Source organism: Athene cunicularia (assembly GCF_003259725.1).
Source record: "Athene cunicularia isolate RWA chromosome Z unlocalized genomic scaffold, athCun1 chrZ_part2, whole genome shotgun sequence".
Lineage (NCBI taxonomy): Eukaryota > Metazoa > Chordata > Aves > Strigiformes > Strigidae > Athene > Athene cunicularia.
In genome coordinates this window covers 14,165,588-14,183,026 of record NW_020799143.1, presented here as the reverse complement: position 1 = coordinate 14,183,026, position 17,439 = coordinate 14,165,588, and positions in this window count along the sequence as shown.

Below are 17,439 nucleotides of genomic sequence, written 5' to 3'. Positions count from 1 at the left end.
GGTGCCAGGGAAGGTCATGGAGCAGGTCATCCTGAGTGCCCTTACAAGTCATATAATGGACATCCAGGGGATCAAGTCCAGTCAGCATGGGGATATGAAAGGCAGGTCCTGCCTGACAAACCTGATCTTCTTCTGTGACAAGATAACCCGACTGCTGGACAAGGGAAAAGCTGTGGATATTGTCTCCCTGGGTTTTCAAAAAGCATTTGACACAGTTGCCCATAGAATTCTCATAGAAAAACTGGCTGCCCGTGGCCTGGATGAGCGTATGGTCTGCTGGGTCAAGCATTGGCTGGATGGACGGTCCCAAAGAGTGGTGGTCAGTGGAGTTAAATCCAGCTGGCAGCTGGTCACGAGTGGTGTTCCTCAGGGCTCGGTGGTGGGACCATTTCTGTTTAACATCTTTATTGATGATCTTGATAAGGACACACTGTGTGTCATCAGTAGATTTGCAGATGACACCAAATTAAGCAGGAGTATCGATCTGCATGAGGATAGGGAGGCTCTACAGAGAGACTTGGATAGATTGGATCAGTGGGCCAACATTAACAGGATGAGCTTCAACAAGGCCAAGTGCCAGGTCTTGCACTTGGGCCACAACAACTCCCTGCATGGCTACAGGCTGGGGGAGGTGTGGCTGGAGCTGTCTGGGAGAGAAGGATCTGGGGGTTCTCATTGACAAGCAGCTGAACATGAGCCGGCAGTGTGTCCAGGTGGCCAAGAAAGCCAACGGCATCCTGGCTTGTGTCAGAAATAGTGTGACCAGCAGAAGTAGGGAGGTGACGGTCCCCCTGTGCTCTGCACTGGTGAGGCCACACCTGGAGTGTTGTGTCCAGTTTTGGGCATCTCAATACGAGAGAGATCTCGAGGTGCTGGAGCGAGTGCAGAGGAGGGCAATGAAGCTGTTGAAGGACCTGGAGAACAAATCCTGTGAGGAGTGATTGAAGGAGCTGGGACTGTTCAGTTTGAGGAAGAGAAGTCTGAGGGGAGACCTCATCCCTCTCTACAGCTACCTGAAAGGACATTGTAGAGAGGTTGGTGCTGGTCTCTTCTCACAGGTGATTAGTGACAGAACAAGAGGGAATGGCTTTAAACTACAACAGAGGAGGTTCAGACTGGACATTAGGAAAAAAAATTTCACAGAAAGAATGGTTGGACAGTGGAACAGGCTGCCCAGGGAGGTGGTGGAGTCACCATCCCTGGATGTGTTTAAGGGTAGTTTAGATGATTTGCTGGGGAATATGGTGTAGGGGAGAACTTTGTAGAGAAGGACTGATGGCTGGACTTGATTCCCAAGGGTCTTTTCCAGCTTGAATGCTTCTATGATTCTAAGATAGGTAGATGTCTTCTGTAACTGTTTAAGAAGGAAATTAATGCAATCATTCTGTACAGCGTGTGTGAAAATTGCTTGAGTGGTTTTAAATGCTTGCAGTAGCTTATTGCTCCTGACACTGGAGAACTGAGCAGTGAGCAAGTGAACAGTTTCCATCCTAACTTGTAGATGGATATGGGCAACCAAAATTCATATTTCAGTTGGCTAACAGCATGCAAGTAAAGGAAAAAAAAAAATCCAAATTCGTAACTTCCAGGTTGAATCTTTAAGGCTAAAAGATATAGATGGGTAGTCTCTTGGACGCAATCAGAAAGAAAGTTTGTGCTGGAAGATTTATAAGGCAAATTTCTGATTAGAATGGGACTTTATGATGAGTTTTTTAGGTGAAGGTGTCCCACAACAACATCAGGAATTTCTATACACTTCCAAGCTTATTTTCACAGACAGTGCAAGCTGGCTTCGAAAAACAGATTCTAATCTGTAGAGTCTCATGTCTAATACTGATAAAAGTTGCCATTAGTACTCTACAGTATTCCCAAAGATTGGCTGTGGTTACATAATGTATCTATTTGGTTCTCCAGAATTCTGGGAGAAGGGATGTGGACTGAGCAGTCAGTCATGTTACGAAAAATTTGTCATGGTGCTCTCTTGTTATATCACACAGCCTCCAAATCTGGGTCTCAAACATCAACTGAGAAATACTGTTTGTCATCCTTTAATGAGTGCACCTGCATCTCCAGATAGGATACTATATTGCTTGTAAGTGTGGGAAGGGATTTTTCAGAAATATTTGGTAAACATTGGTGTTTAGGAGTGTAGATAAAGGGTTGGTTGGAGCTGAAACAGAATTTGGAATGTAAATAAAGTGATATTAGCATTACTTGCAACAAGGTGGAAGACTGCAGGTCTACATTATATTGGACCTGTTTATTATAAGGTGAGTCAAGAAGAGCAAGCAGGTAGGTAGGTAGAAGACAATAGGACTTAGTACCAGTAGTATGGGAGCTTTGAAGAATGTTACTACATCTTTTGAAACTCATTTTAAGTAGGGTTGTAGACTTAGCTTAGCTGCTACCACATTTATCAGCATGAAAGTGTGGATTTCTGTACATAAAAACATGAGGGTGTATAAGTGTGTACATCTTTATATAAATACAGGTGAGTACCTTAACCCATTTGTTCCAGAAAAACAGGAGAGTTATGGAACTGAATTATTTACCTGTTTGTTGATACGTGACTGTCAACCTCTGGGAAGGGTGACATGTTTTATTTCTTAAAGACCTCAGCCACAACCCTAGATTACTATCACCTCGTAAAGAAAATCAGCAGCTTTTTTCCATGCATTTCAATATACTGTTCCTGAAACCAAGCTACATTCCACGTAGCTTCCACTCAGAAGTGACTGCAGATGTGTTTCTGTGTCTGTGACTCTTTATCTGATTCCCAAATCCTGACACTAATTAGGGCTTGGCTGGAGACTCAAGGTGACAGGGGCTAGTTGTTGAGCAGCAACCATGCTCTTCCAGTCTTCCACACTGGTCTCACAGGCAGAAGTCTATGCCTGTGAGTTCATGAAAAAGTAGTAATCAGAAAGGATCATATTTTCCAGTCTCTCTCTCTCTCTCTCTCTCTCTCTCTCTCTCTCTCTCTCTCTCTCTCTCATGCAGAGAAGAAGAGGACCACACTGGTGAATTTACCCATAGGAAATTAATTCTCCAAATAATTCAGTCAGCAGACTTTTCTGACAAAAGGTCTGAAATTTCCTGTGAGCTACTCATACTCAAGAGAAGATAAATAATTCAGGTGGTAGTCAGGCAGCAGAAGTTTCTGGCAGGTCTGTGACAAAGGATTCAGATTCTGATTGAATTTATTAGTCCTTCAAGGTCTCACTATGTTTTTCTTTACCAATATGGGCCCAGTATAGATTTACTAACTAATCACAGCTGCTGTTGCCTTGTGGGAGGGATGTGAACCAAGGGGCAACTATGTGACACCAGGTGTCGGGCTTGGGACTGGGTGTTGGTACCACTTGTAAACACCAGAGGTTTAGCTAACAGGAGTGGAAAACTATGGTGGTCAGAATGTGACTGTGTGATTTGTCCATGTAAATTTTTAGAATAAATAAGGCCTAATATGGGATGAAGATCTTCCTTTATGGTGCAATCCTCAATGTGGAGCTAGGTATGTAGGTTGTAGGTGGAGGACATGCACACCAGAGGTAATGCCAGGCTGGATGGCTGCACTGAGAAGATACCTTAATGGTTGGCAGCAGGATGCCTTATAGGAAAAGGCTGTTCTGCCGAAGCCACCTGGTGTCAGATTGTGTTGGAAATACTGGATATTGATTCATGGGAAAAGTCTGTAATACCATGTCTATGAAGACCAGATGCAGAATGGCCTTTACCTACAACACTATTCGATTTTCGTGAAATATTTTGGGGTCTGGAACTGACCGTCCCCTGCTTTGATATTCTGACAGTTTTCTTGAGCTATAGAGGGTTAAACACATCAGAGGCCTAGACTCAGACACAGCTCCAGAGGGAGGAGGTGGCTCCCTGGGCCCAGAGCTGCAGGCAGTCCCAGGGCTGGGGCAGTTGGAGACATCACACTGACAAGATCTTCACAAAGACTCTGCAGAGAGCAGAGCCTTGGACAGCCAACGGATCACAAGGAGAGACAGGCAGAGACTGTGGCTAACCATGGGGTGTGTAGAGACTGTGAGGGGGAATGCTGGAAACTTCTGACTTCTGTCGAGGACAGCTGCTCCTCTGCCTGAAGATCTGCCACTGCATAGTAGGCATAGGGACCTAATAGTGGGTGAGGGGCAGAAAGCCCTGCCTGGAGAAGCATCAGAGCCCAAATCCTGTAGAAGCACCAGAAGAAGTCAGTGAGTAATAGTGGGTGAGGCCCAGATCTGCTAACCTGACTTGCTGTCTGGGGAGGTTTGCTGCTTATGAGGATTTCAGATTTCTGAATCTGTGGCTTACCCAGCCCTTGGACTATTTCTCCCTGCTGCTCAGCTCTGTGGGCTCCAGTGATATGGCCAAGGCATATCAAGAGTGATGGCATGGCTCTGGAGGTGGGGGTCAAGGGCATGATAGCCCAGGTTGGGTCTCATCTGTCCTGCTGGTTCAGGGCAAGGTCTATTTGGGGAGCTGATGGATTCTGTGTATCACCACCAAACAGCACGTTATTGCACAACAGGTGTCATGGACAGGGATTTGGCTTTTATCCCCAGAGTACCCACTTTGTGGATTGAGGACTGATAGGAAGAGATGGGATTCACTCAGCAAAACAGGACAAGATCATCTTTGTCAACATGCTGGCCAAACTGTTGAGGAGAGCTTTAAACTAGGAATGATGGAAAGGAAAGCAGTGACACACAGTTAAGTAAGTGAGATGTTGAATTAAGAACAAGAGAAACCTCAGAGAAGGTAAAATAAAGTGAAGGGACAGGCATCTCAAGAGTGTAAGCACATACACATGCAGCCTGAGAGACATGTAGGAGGGACTAGTGCACCACATGCAGTCACACAGCTGGGACATTGGTGACATCTCTCAGAGGAGGTGGAACAGCTCACATGACTGGAATACTGTGGTGGACAGACACAAACTCTTCAGGAGGCACACATAGGGAAGAGAGGAGGAGGATGTTCTCTGTGTGAAGGAGCAGTCATATGTGTGGGACAGATGGCAGGTGGGTGACAGCTTGTGGGCCAGCATCAGAGGAAACACTGACAACATAGTGGGAGTGAGTTACAGACCAGACAGTCCAGGTGAGGAAGTGGGCAAAGCCTTCTTTGAGCTATTTGAGAAGGTCTCTGTGTCACAGACCTATGACACCTCCCAGAAGGACAGTTTGACAGAAATCAAGATTTCTGAAGACTAACTTCCTGATATAGGTACTGTATAGGCCAAGCAGGGGCAACACACAGCTGCATCTGCTTTTCACTAACAAGGAGGCACTGGTTGTGCATGTGGTAATCAATGGCAACCCCAACTACAGTGACCATAAAATAGTGGTTTTCAAGATTCCAAGAAGAGTGAGGGAGGAGAGTAGCAGAGCACAGATCCTGGACTTCAGGAGAAGAGATTTTGGCTTATTCAGAAACACAAGAGCAGACCATCCCTAAACTCAGGATATCAAGTAAATGTATTGGGAAATCAGCTTTTTAAGTGGGGACCTCATGACACAGCTCGTTTCAGAAAGGCAGTGTACAGGAGAAAGAAGGAGTTTAAGAGATGTTTAAGAAACTTTGCCTGTGCAGGAGGGCTGTTATCAGAAAAGTCAAAACTCAGCTAGAGTTGAGACTTGGAAGGGATGTCAAGGGCACCAGAAAGAGCTTCTACTACCATGACATTGGCACTAAATGACTGAACGAGAAAAATGTGAGACTGCTGCTGAAAGATAGGGTAGGAGTGAGTTAGTGACAGTGTACACATGTAAAATTGAAGTACTTGTGGCCTTTTTTGTCTCACCAGCAAGGTCTGCCAGACCTCTGTGCTCAGTGACAGGGCTCAAAGAGGAGAGGAGTTACCAGCTGGGGATGAAGGTTAAGTCAGGAATTGCTTGTGAGACATCAATTCACACAAGTCCCTGGGACTGCACCTAAGGGTGCTGAGGGAGAGGTCCAAATTCCTTGAAGGGCTGTTCTCTGTCACCTTTGACAGGTCATGGAGATGGGAAAAGGTTTCTCACAAAGAAATGTAAATGCTGCCAAATGTGTCCCTATTCAGAAAAGGCCAAAACACAATCCAGGGAACTACAAGGTGATTACATCAATTTGGTCCCTATTGAAAGTCACAGATTCCACTCACAGCCCATTTCTGAGCAGATGAAGGGGAAGAAAGAAGCTGTGAACAGTCAGCATGGATTTGCCAAGGATATATCATGCCTGATCTGTCTGACTGCCTTTGATAATAAAGTTATTTGATTTATGGACAGTGGAAGAACAGTGGGTGTCACTTACCTTTAACAAGGCTCTTAACACTGTCTCCCACAATATTGCTGTATCCAAGTTAGGATGTTGTGGTGTACAATCAGATGAGAAATGGTTGAATGGTTAATTTTACTCTGCCCAGAGTCTGGTAACAAGTAGGGTATGGCATGGAACTGTCCTGCGACCTGTCCTGTTTAATATCTTTATCAGTAACACAGAGGAGGGGATGATGGACACTTTTGTCCATCATCAATTTTGTCCATTTGGTGTTTGACACCAAAGTGGCAGGAACCAGTTCATACACTCGAGGAAAGAGCTGCTATCCAGAGGGACCTAGGAAGGCTGCAGAAACCCATTGACAGTACCTTGATGAAATTCAGCAGGGACAAGTGCTGCATCCTGAGAAGGCTGAGACCCTGACAATGACACAGACCCTGGCAATGGCACAGGCTGGAAATGGACCGGCTGGGGAGAAGCACTCTGTAGGAGGCCTGGGGGCATCTCATGGGCAGAGAGCTGAACAGACACCAGATGTGTGCCTATGCTGTAGTGAGGGCCATCAGCCTACTGAGCTGTGTGAACAGGAGCAAAACCAGGAGTTTGAGGGGGGTGATTAATCCATGCTACTGAGCATTTGTTAGGCCATATCTAGATGCTGCAGTAAGATTGGGGGTCCCTATACAGAAAATCTGTTGATAAACTGGAGGGAGTTCAGCAGAGGGCCACCAGGACTGTGGAGGCTGGAGGACTGGTGTTAATTCATCCTGAAAGAGGAATGGCTTGTAGGGTACCTAACAGCAGCTCTCCAGTACCTGTTGGGAGGTCACTGAGAAAATGAACCCAGGTTCTTTACAGTGGCTCATGGCAAAAAGTTGAGGGACAAACTCAGCACACATCAATTGAAACAAGAGAATTTTGGACTGGCTATCAGGAGAAATATTTTCCCATGAGGAGAGCCAGGCCATGGAGCAGGGGCCTGAAAATGTTGTGCTATCTCCAGCCTTGAAGGTTTTCCTGGATGAAGCTCTGGGAGCAGTCTTGTATGACATCAAAGCCAACCCTGCTTTGAACACAGGGTTGGATGGGAGACCTTTGTCCCCTCCAAGCTAGACTATCTTACGATCTTGAAAAACTTGCCAACCCCCATTCCCCCAAAAATGATAACATCACTGTGCAATATCCAGTCTCCTTTTCCCATTAAATTTATTTGCAGTTCTGATCAGTTATTGCTTTTATATGCAGGAAAATACCAAGCTATTTGTGACCTTTGTATCTTCTAATGCTTTTCTTTTTTGTTTTGAGGGTTGCTCAGATGCCTGAAAGTAATTCCATTTACAGAGAGATACTAGACTGGAACTCTAGCATACGTGTCACAGAATTTTGTTTTTAAGTGCTTGGTTTGCACAAGGATATTACAAAACATTATGAAAAAGGAAATATATGAACATTTATCATTTGATTACCATGCACTTTTTGAGGAGCAATTATTTTAAAAGTAATTGTGAGGAGACAGTCATTTGAAGTTGTGATAAACAAAGCATTTAAAAATAAGACCTTAATGGATATACTTCTATTGAAAAGGGGGACTGTAGCTACAGTAAATGAAATGTTAGTGCACATAATAATAAAGTATTTCCTACTATAAGAGGATGCAGTTTACATAATCAAGAAAAGATGTACTTTTCAACAATTTACTTGGTACTTGAAAGGCAAGAATTGCTATAGCAACACTGAAACAAGCAAGAAGGAATTGCAAACAGATGAATCATGACATTATAAGCAAGACAAAGAGTCAAATCTTTTCCAAATTGAGCTTTAAATTATAGCAAACATTTTAATGAGTCATTTCTCAATTGTTTCACACTGTATGATAGACAAGGGAAGTAAGTAGAAGGAATTATGCTTCCTATGCAGTTTCAACAGAATGCATTTTAAGGATAATCAAACTACCCTATCCCAACACCACCCCACCCACCCTTCTTACTAGAGTGAAGAGTTTATCTTCCAAAGCTGTTGGTCTATGTAGTCTAATGTCTTCCTATATCCGTGGCTAAAATTTCTTACCATGACTAAAATATTTCTTAATTACAAAGCGGTACCAGTGGGACTCATGACAATGCTTTGTAAATCTCAGGGCCTTTCCAAACTGTATATATGGATTTTCCGCTGTTAAAGGTGTCACATATGAAAACATGACAAGTCACTATCTTTGCTAAAACCATAGCTTCATCTCTAACTTTTAAGTAAAATTTGACATTTTTTGTTGCTCAAAGTAGAGGTGGATAAGCTTCATTTATATCTGGTTTTTGCCAACGAATGTAGGCAAGCCAAGGATGCTGTTATAGACAACAAACACTTTTTATTTCACAGTCTCATAGCCTAAGTAAGTGCATAAGGGTTGAGACAGAACAGGACCTCTGTTCTGTTCCCAGTTTTGTCACTGATTTAATGATACTCTGCTTTTTAGTTTCCTTCTCTAATCTAGGAAAGGTTCTTCTCTAACACAGTTATAAATTTTTTTTCTTCTGTCCATATTAGCATCACATTAAAAAGAAATCACTGAAAATCAAACATGCCTTATTTGTAACAGTTGTACAACTAAACTTGTACTTTGTTATAAATGCCTTAGACTCTGACAGACAGATGTGCTACCGTGTAGTTATACCAGTTTTATGAATTTAGTCTGTCTGCTAAAGTACAGATTAGTAGAGTTTTATGGAACACATATTGTTTAGAGTTCTAAGTACCTTCTTAAATGAGTGGAGTATCCTTAACTTGCTTCAGTGGAAGTAGGCAATACTTACTACACAGCAGATCTGGTAGTAAACAGAGTGACAATCTTTCAAGCCTCATTAGAAGGAGAATTGGGGAAAAAAAAAAAGGTATAGGAAGTACCTTGGTATGAAATGTTGGGAGTGTAAGTGATAGGACAAGAGGTAATGGCTTTAAACTGAAAGAGGGTAGATTTAGATTGGATATAAGGAAGACATTCTTTCCTGTGAGGGTGGTGAGTCACTGGCACACGTTGCCCAGAGGTTGTGGCTGCCCCCTCCCTGGCAGCGTTCAAGGCCAGGCTGGACGGGGCTTGGAGCAACCTGGGCTAGTGGAAGGTGTCCCTGCCTGTGGCAGGGGGGTGGAGGTAGATGATCTTTAAGGTCTCTTCCAAACCAAACCATTCTATGATTTTATGATTTTCAAGGACTCTGGAAAGCCCTGTGTTCACATTTAGGAAATTTTCAGTCTTATGGCATGGGGCTTTTTTTGTTATTGTTTCAAGTCAATGCTGAGAAGGCAGAATTTTAGAAAATTTCGCCTTTCAAATGTAATTTTAAAGCGAGGTGTACCTCAGCAAATAGAATGCACTATCTTTCAGCCTGCATTTTCTCATTTTGCTTTTGTATGCTCCTAGCAGATGCATACCGTCTTGACCTAAATGCCCAGACACTAATGTTATACACACGACAGATGGCCACAAACAGATCTGACAGGTTTAAAAATAAGTTAAAAGGCAGCATTATTTAACTATGCAGAGGCTGGTAAAGAAGTGTTTCTGTTTGCTTCCAGGCACTTGTAGGATCATCAGATCTCACAGTAAATGGATGTCTATTGGCTAGCACAGAATTGTTGTTCACAAGGACTTTCAGGACATTCATACCTGTTTATCCAAGGGAAGCATTTGGTACACCTAGCCATCTCTAAAGCATTATGCTTATTAATTGATCAGTTCAAGGCAAATGCCTTCATGTGCAACATTTATGGTTACAAGATGAGTGCCTGCAACCTTGCATCTCAGTCTATAGCAAATTTTCTTCTATATTAAGTTTTTAAGTGTCTGGAGACTACATTTATTTTTAATGCTTGTATCCTGAAAAGGCATTTCACAGAACTAATCTTCACTAGTCTTATTTTGTCTTCTTGGGCCACAGGAACAGCCTCTTACTCTGTTCATTTTTGTGTCCTGTAATTTTTTTCAGAGATATGCTTTCACTGTAACAGTGGCAGCATTTTTCCCAGTTCTAATGCTGCTTTGAAATACAGCAATGCACTTCTTCCATTGACACAAGCATCCTCAAGGAAAAGCTGAGACAATACTTGCCAAAGAATTAATTTCAGTTAGGGAATATCAGTCTATAAGACTTTTGGTACCATTTAAAGAGTGAAGCGTTGATAACCATATATTAGCTCCAGCTGATCTGTAGAATAGATGTTAATAAAAAGTGTTTATTCAAAACTTACTCTCGTGAACTTGCACTGATACTGAGGTCATGAAGATGACAACGCATATGCATTTGAGGTTTCAGTGGGAGATGGGACTTTCATGGTTAATAAAACTTCATGTATCGGGATTAGCTGTTGCTACTTGTTCCTTAAAAGACAGCATCAAGTTTTTCAAAGCCTGGTCTGAAAGACGTTTTACCTGGTGACAAAAGGAAGACCTGCTTATGTTGAGCTGTGGGCTCCTGCAGTCTGGCCAGCCAGAGGCACTGACATTGATTCCTGTCCATTATGGCATTGTTGTCTCTGGCTGCCAGGCTCTGTGCATCCTATAGATCCTACAGACATGGTAAAGTGGGAGGCAGAAACAGGAAAGGAAAAAAAACCCCATACTTTCTTCTATGAAATGGTGGTATAAATGCTAAATGCAATGCTGTGTTGTTGAGATTTAGTTGGTACATTTTATGGGCTGGATTAGCATCAGTGCCTCTGGTGCTCTGTCCCACTTCTAATGACCATTGCCCTTTAAGCACAAACTTAGAACAACAAGTCTCAGCAGCCCACTGAAGTCAGCTGAAATATCGTCCGGTGTTAAGAAGTCTGCAGGTTGCACTGAAAGGTTCCAGCCTACCTTCTCACACTGTCATTTTAAGAGATGCTTATTATGAGAAATATTTTAGCCTTAGTGTTTTGTGGTTGTCTATTCTTTGTTTACTAACTCAGCAGACAGTTTGGGCTTTATGTGGACTGGCACTATAAATGAGTGACTTTTATTGTATTTATAACATCTTACTTTTTACTTCCTTGTAGTCTTTAATAAGCCTTTTTTTTTTTTTTTTCTTCATACTTCTCCACCCATTCCCTCTGGAAAACCATTCTGGGTTAATTTGACAAATATATTGATCAAAAATTCAACACTCTTGATAAAATATAAATACCTGAGGGTGTGAGAGATGACTTGTAACTTGCCAAAAACAGAGTCTGGGAGAAACAGGCCCGTGAGAAAAAACAGCCTGAGATAAATAAGGGATGAGGGGGAGTGGAGGCCTTCTAGCTGAGAAATGTCTCAAACACTCGCAAGTAGCAAAACTATAGTCATGGGGTGGATAGTGTGGAGTTTGGAGCTGATCAGGCTGCCTGGATTGCACAGGATGCAGCTGGAGGAGAGAGTCCTGTGAAGTCAGGATGGTTCTGCTCTGGTGCATCTTGTAAAGATTCAAGGGCCGTATGTCTGGTGAATGACCTTTGCTTCATTATCCATGAAATGCATATTAATTGACACACCTGAATATGCTAATAGATATTAACAAGGTCATGCTAATCATATAATCCCATGAAGCACTTTACCATTCCCCATACATGGGATACATAGGTATGTGGGTTGACCTAGGGGTCAGACCCAAGGAAAGTATGTATAAATTGAGGGGGGGGCGGGGTGGGGGTGGGGGGCAAGGAGTGAGAGGGAGAAAGCAAAAAGAAGACATGAAGAAATTAAGAAGATGGATGCATCTCTGATGAACTCAGACAGGACCAACACAGGAACCCAAACTGGTGGTTTATTTCTCTATTCTCTCTATCTCCCTCATTTCCTTTTTCCCCTTTTCTTTCACTACCATTAAGGAATGCAAGGCATACAGTATTACTTGCCATAACTTGTTATATACTTAGCCAATTATTGTGTATCCAGTTATTATATTGTGGGAAGTTAATAAATGTCTGGACTTTGAGATTTGTCTCACCTTTGTCCACTCTGTTGGGGTTTTACAAATCTAATCACTTGTCTCCCTTGTCCGAGTGGGATGTGATAGAGGGTCATGTTGCTTTTAGTATAAACCATAAGGAAATTAATTCAGTGCTGCATACACCTGCACACATTAAAAAAAAATAAAATCCACACCTTTGTGCATAAATCTTACTTTATTCCTTGAAGACTGGATAAAGTTAATATTTTAATCTGTGCCATTTATTTTACTTACAGTCTTAGCTGTGAATTTCTAGAGGTTCAAAAGGCTATTCTAAACAAATTCTCTACTCCCCTTAATTTCATTCAAAATCTCTTCTTTATAAGATACTACTGATTGGCAATCCTGGTGTTTCCACATGTTTCTTTGAAGTTTCTAATTTACAAATTAAAATGGAAAATGTTGGGAGACCAAAACCACAGAACCTATCAACAGCCAACAGAGGTCAAACAAACATATCAAACTTTCATATCTGTGATTTACAGAAGAGGGGCTTTTTAAAATTTTGGTTTTAAAATGAATTTGAGATTAAAATAAGTGAGAGAAACCAAAATGTTCTTTGTCTGGCTATATCCAACTGCAGTGTTACACCTCCTTGACCTATCTCCTTGTTATTTTGTAGTCTTGAAATAGACTGACCTTTCACAATCCTTGTTAGTCTTATTTCAACTCTGTATGGAAGCGTCATATAAATGATACTTTAAGAAAAGGCATGTAATCCATAACCTTTAAAGTTAACATTTAAATATATGTCTCTTAACATCAGGTAAATTGTTTGGGTTTTTTTTTCACATTTCTGGCTCCTCTAGAAGGGTGAAATTGGTGTGCTCTCTGGTGCCTGTTGGAAATCAACATTAATACTGATGGGAAGTAAACAACCATCTCACCTTCCCCGTGCCAGGTGTTCACTAATTGTAAAACTGAATAATGGATAGTAACACATCCTAGTGTATTTAGCAATGCACATATCTTCTTACAATGCAAAAAAGGTCATTTGAGACTCTTTGTAGGTTTTTTCAGCTTTTATTATTCATTGACAAGGAGCTGCCTGTAAAGGCTGCTGATCGAAAAGGAGAGCACATTACCTGGAAACAATAATGAAGTGCGACACCACATGAAATAGTAATTAGGTTTGACCAAGGCCAGGATACTGTTGCTGTAATCAGTATCATTCAGAATTAATTTCACACTTATGAAAGGATATGAGGAGAGACTGATTTAATGGTGACCAAGTTACCCTTTTTCCCATGAACTCCAAATATTTGAAAGAAGAGCAAAAAACCCAGAGAGATGGTGACCATATTATTAACACCAGAGTTAGCAGCCTTGTCCCCTTAAAAAAAAATTCATTGCCATTTTAGTGTGGTCTAAGGGAGCAATAATAGGATAAATGTTTTCTGAATACACAGACCACTCTATTGCTTACTAGGTTTTGAAGCTAAAACAGTAAAATTTTTTTTTTAATCCCTTAAGAAATTTCACAGAGAAAACAAGAATAATACCTGTGAAAAATAGCACCCCAAATCTTAAAGAACTATAGTGAAGTGGTACAATAAACAAAGAGGGGAGTTTAGTGTGAAAGCACTTGACAGACAGTTAAGCTACCGATCTTTGCCATGGCAAACTAGTTCTCCATCACTGTTTGATGGCTTTGCATTATTTCTGGTCCTTGATTTTCCACTGGAGTAATAATAAAGTTCCTCTTTTTCAGCAGTGGAAAATCAGCTGTCCAGCAATATCCTAGCATATGTGTGGTGCAGATTTTTAAAAACTCCTAATTGGAAACAGGAGATTTTAAGAGTTTTTGGTGGAAGGCTAAGATAAATTTGAGTGAAAGAGACAGGAAAATTAAATGTATTTATTTTTAAGCTGTGGAACTGTTGTATCAAGCCCTGTGTTACACTTGGCATCTGTTTGACTTTTTTATTTCTCTTTTTCAGTCTGCCTGCCAAATGACTTGCTAATAAATAGATTTAACCCATGCCATCTGTTGTTATACTATAGACCCCTCCACAACAGCCTCCTGTTTACTACAGCATCACATTTAATCAATTTTCTTTCCCCAGTGACATTTAAAAAATACACTCGTCCAGGTGAACCAGACAATTTCATGTCACTGTTAAGATGCAAAGAGCACCTCCTCATGCATATGTTATACTACATTCTCTTTCATTGACTAGATCCAGTTAGTCTTGGAGTATATCTTCTCTGCATTTGTTTAAGGGAGGCTATTTATTAATGTACCTTACTGGAAGGGGCAGGGAAAGCCTCGTATGGTTATATCATAGACCTGATTAAGTAATTCAATATTTGATCATATGTGTTGCCTCTTTTGTTCTCTTCCATCATTAGATTTCTTCCCTGCTTTGCAGCATTTTTATTTGTTGTGGGCAAAACACTGCTGTCATTGCAGTTTATGACAAAATAATATTGACTCAGTGAGAATAGAAACTTGTAGCACTTAAGTTTCTTTTGCTGAGTCGAATAGTAGGTTGTAGATCTGTCATCATCTTTCTGTCCTCATTGTAGGAGCAGGAACCCTGTAGATAGCAGTTTATTAAATGTGATGTGCAAGCACTGAAAATAAATGTTTATTGCTGTCATATAAATAGGGATTAGTCACAAATGAGTAAATACACTTCTATTTTCTTTTCCAAAGGTTTTTAGATCTGTGTCTACCTGTGTAAGGAAACAGATATTTTCTTGTCTGGCAATAGATAAACTATTGCAAATAAATTTAGGGTAAGTATTGCCATTATGATATGAAACAGTTTTAGATCATTTTAAAAGTGCTCTAAGTTTCTAAACTGGTGGGTTTTCAATCCTGCTATTAAGTAATCTATTTAGTGTGGTCAATGACTTCAAACCTGGGTGTCTGAAGAGTACTTAAATCCCATTTTTTTTAAAAAAAAGGAAACTAAGTAAAGATGACCTGGATTTAAGAGGTCCTGAGTATGCACAGGTATCAGATCAGTGAACTGAGAGTGAGCTGCAAGTACTAAGCACTACTGAAAGAGAAAATCAGGACATGAGGCAGCAAACACTCTTTTCTCCACCTTTGTAATGAAAACCCTTTGAAAAAGTGATTCTTCCTAACTCCTGCTCATTTCAGGGATAAAAACTGACCATAAAGAGATTTGGCAAGGGCTCTTGAAAGCAGGTGGTTAGAATGCAATAGCAGATTTTGCCATGGTATTTCTGAGCTTATGGAAAAACAGTGGTCAGTCAGGTCTGATATTATTTATCTGCTAAATAATGAGGGGTTTTATGTAAAATGTAGACTTTTTTTAAAGAGGTTGTTCTTCAGATAGTCAGAGAATAACAAGTCAGAGAATCACACTTCCAAAGGCAATAGTATCAATTCAGCATGACAGCTTGTACTTAAGGTCTGCATATTAAAATGTAAATTGATACTTAAAGCCAGGTTACATCAGTAAATATTGATTTAAATTGAACCTTCTGCATATTGTTTGATTCTCATTTTCCAATGTCACTGTGTTCTGGCTAGCATTTAAAATCAATTGCCTTATGTGACATAAGACCTGACCTACCTTTCCATTTCTTGTTCTTTTATTTGATACTGCATCATGAAGGAAACATGTTAATTAATTAATTAATTATGTATGTATGTATGTATGTATTTTACTGGTAATTGTTGAGTTTACTAAGATCAAAATTTACACAAACTTAAAAAGTTGAATCTCTCAATCTTTAAATTTTAAAAAGCATAAAAATATTAAGCTAAGAACTATAAAGACTACAGTGCGCAAAAAAAAAGAAACACAGACAGACTAGATCACTGAAATTACCATGACATTACTATCATTTGAATTTTAGTAGTATTTAGAGAGTCATGGAGTTTCTTTGTTAGGCACTTTTTAAAGAAAGAGAAATATCCTCTTTGTAAGCATCTAATAGTCTCAGGCCCAAGTTCTGCCAATGTCTGCTTATAGACACTTTCCCTGTCTACCAAATTCCTTGCCAGCACAAATCTAGGGCCTAGATGATACAAAGATTTGTAAAACAGAGAGCTACATTTATAGATTCTCAATGTACAAAGGCAGCAACAGGTGAAGGAGGTCCTCAGTGTCTTTAGAATTTCTGAAAATCTTGCTTGATTCTTAAATAAGTCAGCCTACAGAGGAGACACTTCCTTTCCACTGTCCTAGGGTGACATTCACCTTTCCTCTCATCCTGTGTAATCAGTTTTGTGCACAAAATACCCTAATCACCCTTTTCCTTCACTGCAATGTTGTTTTCCTAATGCTCTTAGAAAAATGAAGGATGCTTCCTTTGTAATACATTTTCTAACTACAATCTGAAGCCATTATTATTTTAGTAGAGATATGAATAGTAATTATGCTGGTGTTCAAATATCATGACCATTTTCCCCTGTTCTCTTTATTTAAAAACAAATACCCTAACAACTATACTGAAGACTAACAGTTTGTGAAGTGTAACTAAAATCGAAGATGGTTGATGTCCAAGGATTGCCTCCTCCAAGCTCAAGAACATGCAGGGATTAAACACAGGTGGCAGAAGGCCTACACAGATGAACAAAGAGCTTGTAACAAAACTCGGACACATAAAGGAAGCATACAATAAGTGAAAGAAGCATCAGGTAATTTAGGATGAACAGAGAGACACTGCCCGCACATGCAGGATTGGGGTTAGGAAAGTGAAAACCCACCTGGAGTTGAAGCTGGAGTGGGATGTGAAGGGCAACAAGAAGGATTTCTATGGATACATCACCAGCACAAGGAAGACCAGGAAAAACGTGGGCCTGCTGCTGCTTTCTCTTGGTCTTTACTGGTAGGACCCATATTCAGAAGTCTCAGGCTCCTGAGATCTGTGAGAAAGTCTAAAGCAAGGAAGACCTATCCTTGGTGGAGGAGGATCAGGTTAGGGAGTATTTAAGCAATGCAGGTCCATGAGACCTGATGGGTTGCACCCACAAGGTTCCTGAGGACTGGAAGAGAGCAAATGTCACCCCTTTCTTCAGCAGTGGCAAGAAGGAGGAGCCAGGGTTCTATAGCATAGTCAGCTTCACCTCAGATCCTGGAAAGGTGATAGAGGAACTAATCCTGGAACTAATTTCTGTGTATAAAGGACAAGAAGGTGATTTGGAGTAATCAGCATGGATTTGTGAAGGGGAAATCATGCTTGATCAACCTGATACCCTTCTAAACCAAAATGACTAACTCAGGGG